Source organism: Schistocerca serialis, chromosome 6 (genome assembly GCF_023864345.2).
Source record: "Schistocerca serialis cubense isolate TAMUIC-IGC-003099 chromosome 6, iqSchSeri2.2, whole genome shotgun sequence".
Taxonomy (NCBI): Eukaryota; Metazoa; Arthropoda; class Insecta; order Orthoptera; family Acrididae; genus Schistocerca; species Schistocerca serialis.
In genome coordinates this window covers 577233314-577243727 of record NC_064643.1, presented here as the reverse complement: position 1 = coordinate 577243727, position 10414 = coordinate 577233314, and the positions used below count along the sequence as shown (strand labels likewise).

General features: G+C 44.9%; 1 pseudogene; it reads left to right on the top strand.

The window, feature by feature from the left end:
• Positions 1-9429: 9429 nt before the first annotated feature.
• LOC126485771 (5S ribosomal RNA) lies at positions 9430-9547 on the top strand (annotated as a pseudogene).
• The last annotated feature ends 867 nt before the right edge of the window (positions 9548-10414 follow it).

Below are 10414 nucleotides of genomic sequence, written 5' to 3'. Positions count from 1 at the left end.
GGTTTACGGGCGCTAAACAGCGGGGTCATCAGCGCCCTCCTTAAAATGAGTGATGTGCTTGCGCAATGGGACCTTGCTAGTGGAAACTTCCAATTCCCAGCAGACAGCTAACCTCCAAACTGCTAAATGCCTTGGGGAATATGCGATATACACTGAACTGTACAGCAAAGGTTTTGTGACATGCCGGGATCTAGACGACTTTCCCAAGGAGGAATTGCAACGTGAGTGGGCTCCAGAAGGTATAGTTGACGTGCAACATATCATGAAGGGGGTTGATGACAATCTTATCAAATCCGACTCCTTTATTCTGACCTTCAGTAGCACGAAACTTCCTGAGCATGTTAAGGCTGGCTTCCTTCGCCTTAGTGTGAGGCCTTATTTCCCGACCCCAATGCGCTGTTTTAAATGCCAGCGTTTTGTGCATACCACCTTAGGGTGTAAAGGCAGAGCGACTTGTGGCAACTCTGATAAGGCCACTCATGAAGGAGTCGGTTGCTCGTCTCCAGCCAAATCTATCAATTGCTCTGAAAACTACCCTGTTTGGAGTAGGGACTGCCGAATCTCTTTAGAGGAATGCAATGTCAAGGAAATAAAAACAACCAAGCGTATCCCCTATGGTGGGGCCAAAAGATCCACATGTCGATGCAGCCTCCCACATTTGCTACATTTTTTGCGTCAATGATTCAGAAGCCTACTGCAAAAGTGGATGCCTCTACACAGACGGAGGTGGCGAGTGTTGGCACTAACACCTGCAGATGTCAGTGCACTTGCAGGGCGGCAAGTGTTTCAGAGCCTGTAGCCTCTACTCGAATGGCAGACAAAGGTACAGTGGCCAACTTGGGCCAGCTCCTGCCGCCTCCAACAACTGAAGCTGTTCAGAAGCCCAGTACAGCCATGACCACTCCCACATCAGCTCCACCAAAGCCCACCAAACCCCAAAAACCTCCTATAAAGCAGCAACAGCAGATCAAATCACGTGGTAAACCGTCTGACCATGTCGATTTCATTTTACATGATGTTTCATCTGACTGTTCCCCAGAGCTGATGGAGTATGACGTATGTGTGGGGCAATCATCTCGCCCCACTACTGTCCATCCACCTGATGCAGTCTCTCCCCCCTTTCGGAAAGACGGGATGAAGGTGCTACCCCCATCATAGATGGCTCCCACACTTCAGTGGAACTTGCAGGGGTTCAGGACACATGTGGAGAAACTTCATCTACTCTCTCAGGGTAGACCAGACCACTGTGTGTGTGTCTCCAGGAGACTTATTTCCATCCATCATACACCCCTGAGCTACGAGGCTATACACTCCACAAAAAGATCGACCTGCATGGACAGAGAGCTAGAGGAGGCGTAGATATTTTCGTCAGGACAGACTACCACTCCTCGCCTCTCTCCCTTATGATGACTTTACAAGCATTGCCGTGTCCATGAACGTGCGTCATCCATTGACTATATGTTCACTTTACTTGCCCCCACGTAATGCACTTGATAAAGAGGCCCTCACCGACCTTGTTACACAGCTCCCCCAGCTGCTCATCATCTGTGGTGATTTTAAAATGCCCACAATGTGCTTTGGGGTTCTGTAGTTACCTGTCCCATGGGTAGAGCAAATCAGAGGCTTCTCCTGTCAACCTGTGCATACTTGGTGAATGCATGACAGAGCACTCACTTTTGCATAGCGACTGGGCCGTTCTCTGCTATTGATCTCTCACTTTTCCCTCCACCTCTTGCCCACAGTGCTCAATGGGAAGTGGTCGATGACTTGCACAGAAGTGATCACTTTCCGATCTGGATTCACCTGCCAGATTCCGTGGGCCCCAAAAGGAAACTGCCACGATTGGTGCTCAGTAGAACGGACTGGACACTTCATAGCTAGTTGGCCCAGTTCGAACACTGTGCGGATGTCGAAGCGTGGTTGGATCATATTACCAAAATGGTTCACCACGCCACTGCAGCATCCATTCCACAGTCCAAGGGCCACCAGAAGAGGCAACCTGTCCCTTGGTGGAGTGCCGAATGCCGCTCTGCAATCAGGACAAGGCGAGCAGCTCTGTGTAGGTTCCAGTGTCAGCCAATTGCTGAAAATCTTGCAGCCTTTCGTTTCGGGTGGCGAGGGCAAAATGTCGCCGAATTATTCGAGAGAGCAAAAAAAAAAAAAAAAAAAAAAAAAAAAAAAAAAAAAAAAAAAAAAAAAAAAAAAAAAAAAAAAAAAGGTCGTGGCAACAGTTCCTGAATACCATTAATCGTTACACCAAAAGTTCCATTGTGGGGGAGAATTTCTGGGAGAGGAGGGAGGTGCCCCATGGCTGCTGTAATGAATAACGGCAGTCCTCACACGGATCCACGAGACATTGCCCGGACTATAGCAGCGTATTTTGCCACAGTTACTGCAACAGCCAGTCAGGATCTGGGTTCCCAGCGCCACAGAGCGGTTGCTGAGAGGTGTAGTTTGGACTTCCAGTCCACCTCTAATGAAGTTTACAACTGCCAATTCTCCATGTGGGAACTGGATTCTGCATTGTCTACGGCTCGTGACACATCCCCTGGTCACGACAGTATCAAATACAGTATGCTACAGCATCTCACAAGACGCAACAAAGATATCTTCCTCACGCTTTTTAATGCCGTTTTGGCGTCAGGTCGCTTTCCTGACTCGTGCCGTGAAACAGTTTTAATTCTTCTTGTAAAACCTGGGAAAGACCGCACATGCCCAGGTAGTTACCATGCTGTTGCATGGGAAAGATCTTGGAGCGGATGGCCGACCGAGGCCTTGTCTGGATCTTAGAATCCTGGCAACTTCTTAGTCACTTTCAGTGTGAGTTCAGGAGGTTTCGTTCCACGTTTGATAACCTTGCCCTCCTGGAGGCGGCTATACAACAAGCTTTCCTACGCCATCATCACCTTCTAGGTGTATTTTTTTACATCGCGAAGGCCAACGATACTACTTGGAGGCGTCTCATCCTGGAGCAGCTTCACGAATGAGGTTTTCGTGGTTGTCTTCCCATTTTTATTCAGTCTTTCCTCTCGCCACGATATTTTAGACACCGAGTTGGTGACGTCCTGTGTGATCGCTTTGAGCAGGAGAACTGTGTCCCTCAAGGTAGCGTTTTCAATGTGACTGTGTTTGCCATAGCTATTACTAGTATTACGTCTGCAGTGCAAAGTCCTGTTCAGTGTTCTTTGTTTGTGGATGACTTCTCTGTGTTTTTCTCCTCTTCCAACCTTGCCACGACAATACGTCAGTTGCAGCTTGCAGCTCACTCATCGACATGGAGACGTCCATGTGTGTTCTTTTTCACCGTTCTCATTCGATTTTAACCTTTCCTGAGTTGAGGATGAGGGACACTGTCTACTTTTAAAGACACAGTGAGTTTCTGGGGCTCATTTTTGATTCCAAGCTTACGTGGTTAGCACATCTTAGAGACCTGGAACAATTGTCACTTAAGGCTTTAAGTATTTTAAAATGTCTTAGCCACAGAATACGGGGAGCAGACAGGACTTGTTGCTCCATTTGTGCGACCTCGGCTCGATTATGGGTGCACAGTGTATGGGTCTGTAAGACCTTCTTATTTAAAGATGTTGGACGTTGTGCACCATGAAGGGATTAGGTTGACCACTGGGGCATTCAGAACAAGCCCCAAGCCTCTGTGCAGAGGCCGGTGAACCGCCCCTTCATATGCGGCAACGGTTACTTACGGTGCGCCAAGCGTGTAAAACTATGTCCACACCACACACACCTGCATCCCATACCATTGCTCAGCTTCCTCGGCACGGCGTTTATATAACCGGCAACGAGCAACGAGGCCCTATGGGATTCGCGCACAGGACTGCCTTTTTGAGAGGGATAAGGCTGATCTTAATGTTTTACGTCGAGGTTGGAGTAGATTTCCACCTTGACTCCTCCAGACACCCAGACTTATTTTAGATCTGACTAATTTTAAGAAAGATAGTACGCCAGATTTTACATTCCAATCTCTGTTTTTTAACATTTTAGATGTGCATCACGGTTTTACCATAGTTTACACTAATGGCTCCAAGCAAGGGAATTTCCTTGACTGTTCTGTAGTGTTCCCTGATCATGTCACCAGGATTCACCTGCCTGTTGAATATACCGTTTTCGCAGCGGAGCTTCACACGGTCCTGAAGGCACTGGAGTAGATGAATCGTATTCGGGGCAATCGGTTTCTCATCTGCTCCGATTCCCTTAGTGCGTTACAATCGTTACAGAATCTGTACCCAGCTGAGGAGGTGGTCCAACTGATATATGACCAACTGTACTTGCTCCAACGGCGGGGTAAGCAGGTGTCATTCTGCTGGGTGCCAAGTCATGTAGGAAAACGGGGCAATGAAAAGGCCGATCGGGCTGCCAAGGAGACCTACAAAAAGTAGGATGTGGCACAGTTTCCTATTCCATTGCAGTCTGTCATTTCTGCACTCCACAGGAAGTGCATGCAGTTGTGGGAGGAAGAATGACTGGTGGTGGTGGCCAATAAGCTGCGATTGGTGAAGTCAACAACTCAGCCGTGGCGTTCCTCCTGCCGGTTGCTCAGGCGGGATGAAGTGACCCTCACGCGTCTTCGGATTGGGCACTGTCCTCTCACACATAGCTTTCTCTTGCGGTGGAAGGATCCCCCGTTTTGTGATGCTTGTGGTGTACACATCTCTGTCCACCACACTTTAACGGAATGAATTTTATACCGCGATGCAAGGTCATAAGCAAAAATTGGTGGGGATCTGCCCTCTATTTAAGCTGATGATGAGACAAGTGTAACTAGGGTTTTAAACTTTGGCAATGTGTCTGGACTCTGGCCTAAACTTTTAGACTGGAGGTTTTAGTGTATTGCACAGTGGCTGGCTCCTCCCTTTTTTTCTTGCGATCTACCTGCCACTACCATCTGCTATATTGTGTTAGCTTCTTCCACCAATTTCTTCCTGTGTTGTCCATGTTTTACTGCTGACGCCATGCTTCGTCCCATGCTTCGGTGTGGGTACATAGTTTTCCAACCTTTGTTACCTGTGTTTTACGGTCTGTTTTATCTTAATACTCTGGGTATTTTCTTGACACCCGTATCAATCTGTTTTTGAGCGGACGCTGAAGACCTTGCCGTCGTGCGCCCTTACAATCCTCTCCATCCATCCATTCATGCATCTGATGGCTCGTAAGTGATGACGTGTTGAGTGCAGCTTTCGAAGTTCGGCAGTGGCGTTGGTGGACTGCTGTTCGCTAGTTATTAATGTTTAACGTATCTTGCACGATCGAGCGAGACGACACACAGGTGATACATAGGTGCACCATATACTTTTCATAAAGAAGAAGACAGCGCATATAAGAAAGAAGACATAGTTCACCGATAAAAAACATGTGGTTTACAACTTAAAAATAAATCATATACTCTGAAGCACCAAAGAAACTGGTATAGGGATGCGATTTAAATGCAGAGATATGTAAACAGGCAACGCCTGTATAAGACAACAAGTGTCTGGCGCAGTTGTTAGATCGGTTGCTGCTGTTACAATGGCAGGTTAAATGGTTCAAATGGCTCTGAGCACTATCGGACTTAACATCTGAGGTCATCAGTCCCCTAGAGCTTAGAACTACTTAAACCTAACTAATCTAAGGACATCACACACAACCATGCCCGAGGCAGGATTCGAGCCTGCGACCGTAGCGGTCGCATGGTTCCAAACTTAAGCGCCTAGGACCGCTCAGCCACATGGCCGGCAATGGCAGGTGATCAGGGTTTAAGTGAGTTTGAACGTGTTGTTAAAGTCGGCGTATGAGCGATGGGACACAGCATCTCTGAGGTAGCGATGAAGTGGGAATATTACCGTACGGCCATTTCACAAGTGTACCGTGAATGTTAGAAATCCGGAACACATCAAATCTCCGGCTGGAAAAAAGATGCTGCAAAGAACGGGACCAACGCCTACTGAAGAGAATATTTCAACGTGACAGAAGGGCATCCCTTCCACAAATTGCTGCAGATTTCAGTGCTGGACCACCTTGAGATACTTTCACGACTTTCACTTAGCAACTGATATGTATGTTGCAATAGGACAAATCAAACATTCTACTTCGTGTTTGTTTCTTCCTTTTTTGAAGTATTTGTATTTCCCCATAAGCACATCGTTAAACGCTGTCTTTCTTTTTGACATTTTTTTACTTAATTTCTTAATTTAATTTCATGCAAAATACACAGCACTGTCTCAATCTCCAAGGCCAAAAGAAGCAACAACAAAGAACATAATGCGGAAGACAGAACATACCGGTTAATTACAGAATAGAGAACTACCTAATGATGTCGCCAACGATACAAAGATAAAAGTACCAAATCAAAAATAGATTTTTTGTCAAAAGTATGACAGTTGTATTTATTTGATGATTAATTACAGCGACAGCTGATTTCCTTTGTTATAAGCTCAAATTTTTTCTCGGAGCCCAAAAAGTGGACACCTTGTAGATTTTCATTAAATCCGCGCAGACATATTTTATTTCCTCAAAAAGAGGACATGTCCGGGAAAAAGAGGACGTATGATAACCCTAATAACACAGAGAATTCTCATTTGAGAGGACGACGTATCAAATCGCCGTCCAGTCATGCACCTTTAGCCTTACGTAATTTCCTCAACTCGCTTAAGGTGAATGCTGGCGTGGTTCCTCACGAATACCACAGCCGATTTCCTTCCCGGTCCTCCTCTAATCCGAAACTATGCTGTGTCTACTATAACGTCGATCTCGACGGGATGTTAAACCCTAATTTACCATTCTTCCTTTCCATTTCAAAACTTCCACCCTCTCATTAAGAATACACTCTGGCAATATATCTATGTTCGGTTTTCATTATCGTTAGTACTTATTGCAGGAAGTTTCTCAGGATAACAAAAATTTTCTTTGATATCCGTGGAATTCTCGTAAGTAGCTGGTGGAGTTAGGGAGAGAGACAGAGACCAAGTGTGCAGGGAGAGATAGGTGGAGACAACGAGAGTACTCTGAGTAGGCATAGAGGAAGAAAATCAGAGAAAGAAGACGAAATTTAGAAAGTTCAAATAAATTTGGATATGATTTATGGTTCTCAAGCACATTTATTCATGTAAAATTTAGGCATAAAAAAGTCACTGGAATCGTTTAAATTGTTTTTTGGTCTGTTACTACTTCTGAACATTTCAGTATTGCATTTTTTTTTCATTTTTCTGCAGTTCCTCGTGCATGTGGGAGTACTGAACTTCGCAATTACTACGATCTGGCTACCGCTTGTGATGTTCCTGACGGCAAGAGCAGACATTATTGCAATCCTGGTAAGTAATCGTCATAATAGTTGCGAAAAATATCGTTCTCGAGCGAAAGTACAGAAACAGAATTAATCTCCCATAAATTTTAGGTGTGACTATCGTTACTTAGCATGAGTTTTAAAGTTGACTCTAATAGAGCCCTGGTATCCATGGCACTTAATTCTAGCTAATACCTGCTGTGAGTTCAATTGGCAGCTTGACTAGTGTGGTTCATAAATAATCCTAAAACGAAAAAAAAAGACTCACCACGGAGGAATTATCGAAATTGGATGGAAATCGGTAGATGTGATGTACATGTACAGACAAAACATTATTTACAATCTCAGAAAAATTGAATTACTTATTCAAAAGAAAGAGCTTCACAAATTGAACAAGACAATAACACGTTGGCCCTCCTCTGACCCTTATGCGAGCAGTTATTCAGCTGGACATTGAGTGATAGTGTTGTAGGACGTCCTCCTGAGGGATATCGTGATTAGATTAGATTAGATTAGATTAGTACTTGTTCTATAGATCATGAATACGACACTTCGTAATGATGTGGAATGTGTCAGGTTAATAAAAGGTGTATATACAAGATATTACATTACACAAAATATTACATGACACTCAATTTTTTGTGGGGGTTGGGAAATTACCCACGTACTATGTCCAAAAATTTATCTTTTAATTTCCTTTTAAACACTATATGGCTATCTGTCAGACTTTTGATGCTATTAGGTAAGTGACCAAAGACTTTTGTGGCAGCATAATTTGCCCCCTTCTGAGCCAAAGTTAGATTTAACCTTGAGTAGTGAAGATCATCCTTTCTCCTAGTGTTGTAGCCATGTACACTGCTATTACTTATGAATTCGTTAGGATTGTTCATAACAAATTTCATAAGTAAAAAAAATATTGTGAGGCTACAGTGAAGATTTCTAGCTCTTTAAATAAGTGTCTCCAGGATGATCTTGGATGAGCTCCAGCAATTATTCTGATTACACGCTTTTGTGCAATAAACACTCTTTTACTCAATGATGAGTTACCCCAGAATATGATGCCATACGAAAGCAGAGAATGAAAATAGGCGTGGTAAGCTAATTTACTGAGATGTATATTGCCAAAATTCACAAAGACCCTAATAATTGTGCCCAATTGGCGCGTTAGATCGTCTGGTAGGAAGGCCCTCCCCATAATGCTCCAAACGTTCCCAACTGAGGAGAGATCTCGCGACCTTACTGGACAAGATAGGATTGGCAATCGTGAGGACAAGCAGTAGAAACTGCCATCGGGTGTGGAAGGGCAATATCTTGCTGAAATGTAAAACCAGAATGCCTTGCCATGAAGGCCAACAAAAAGGGGCGTAGAATATGTCGTCGTACGGCTGTGCTGTAAGGGTACCGCAGCTGACAACCAAAGGGGTCCTGCTATGAAATTAAATGGCACCCCAGACCACCACTCCTGGTTGTCGGGCCATATGGTGGGTGACGCTTAGTTTGGTATACCACCACTGTCTGGAACGTCTCCAGTTACGACTTCGGCCCGTTATGACTTCAAGTGGAGTAGAATTGTTTAGACTTGTATGGAGACATCTCGACATCTCGGACAACAGTGAGTTACCATTTCGATTGTCGCCCGCCATTCAGCCTGACAACCAGGAGCGCTGGTCTGAAGCGCCGTTTCGTTTCATACCAGGACTCCTTTACTTGTCATCCGCGCCACTCTTGCAGCACAATGGTACGTCGACAATATTCTATGCTCCCTTTTGTTGTCCTTCATGGTAAGTCATCCTGGGCTTACTTTTCAACAAGATAATGCCTGCCCGCACACAGTGAAAGTTTCTACTGCTTTTCTTGGTGCTTGCCAAACCATACCTTGACCAGCAAGGTCGCAGGTTCTCTCCTCAGCTGAGAACGTTTGGAGTATTATGTATAGGGCACTCTAACCGGATCGGGATTTAGACGATCTTGGACATAATTTGGCGTGAAATCCCTCAAGAGCACATCCAACAACTCTATCAGTAAATGTCTAACTGAATAACTGCTTGCATAGGGGCCCGCCGTGGATCATCGCGTTATTTGTCAAACTATTTGTCGTGAATAAATCATACTTTTTTTGTGCAATTGTAATTATTTGTTTGTCTGGTCATGTACATGGCAACGGCCTTGCCGCAGTGGATACATCGGTTCCCGTTAGATCACCGAGGTTAAGTGCTGTTGGGCGTGGCTGGCACTTGGGTGGGTGACCATCCAGGCCGCCATGCGCTGTTGCCATTTTTTGTGGTGCACTCAGCTTGGTGATGCCAATTGAGGAGCTACTCGACCGAATAGTAGCGGCTCTGGTCAAAGAAAACCATCATAACGACCAGGAGAGCGGTGTGCTGACCACACTCCCCCCATATCCGCATCCTCATCTGAGGATGACACGGCGGTCGGATGGTCCCGATGGGCCACTTGTGGCCTGAAGACAGATTGCTGGTCATGTACATCATATCTATCAATTTCTGTCCCTTTCGGACAATTCCTTAATGGTGCGTATTTTTTTTTTTTTTTTTTTTTTTTTTGTGTGTCTCAGAGTGTATCTTACAGTACTTCCCACAATTCATCGCATATACATGCACTGACAAGTGAATTAACCGACATGTCATGTCGAGACCTTCCGTACGTCTTTTGTGAGTCGTAACAAACAAACGACTGAAAAGACATATTGGTAAGACAATGGACTTATTTCCGGGGGGAAGGGGGTTTAAATATCCGTCCGGCAGCCAGATTTAGGTTATCCGTGATTTCCGTTAATCACCTAAGGCAAACGCCGGTTTGGTTCTTTTGAAAAGCGACCGCCTCCCCACCCCCTTCCCATCCTACATCAATCTGCGCTTGTGCTACGTCTCCACTGGCCTCGTCGTTGACGGGTCGTAAAGCCTAATCTTCCTCATGAACGGGTTAAGGAAATATGCACACTAATAAAGTTCATAAAGGAACAAAATTACTTCCAATTCAATAATTAATTTTATTTACAAGAAGATGGATTACCAATGGGGTCCCCGGTTTCAGGAGCCTTAGCAAATATTTTTGTAAACCACGTTGAACAGATCATTTTCACAAAAATAGTAGCAAAAGAATACAATATATTATGTTGGT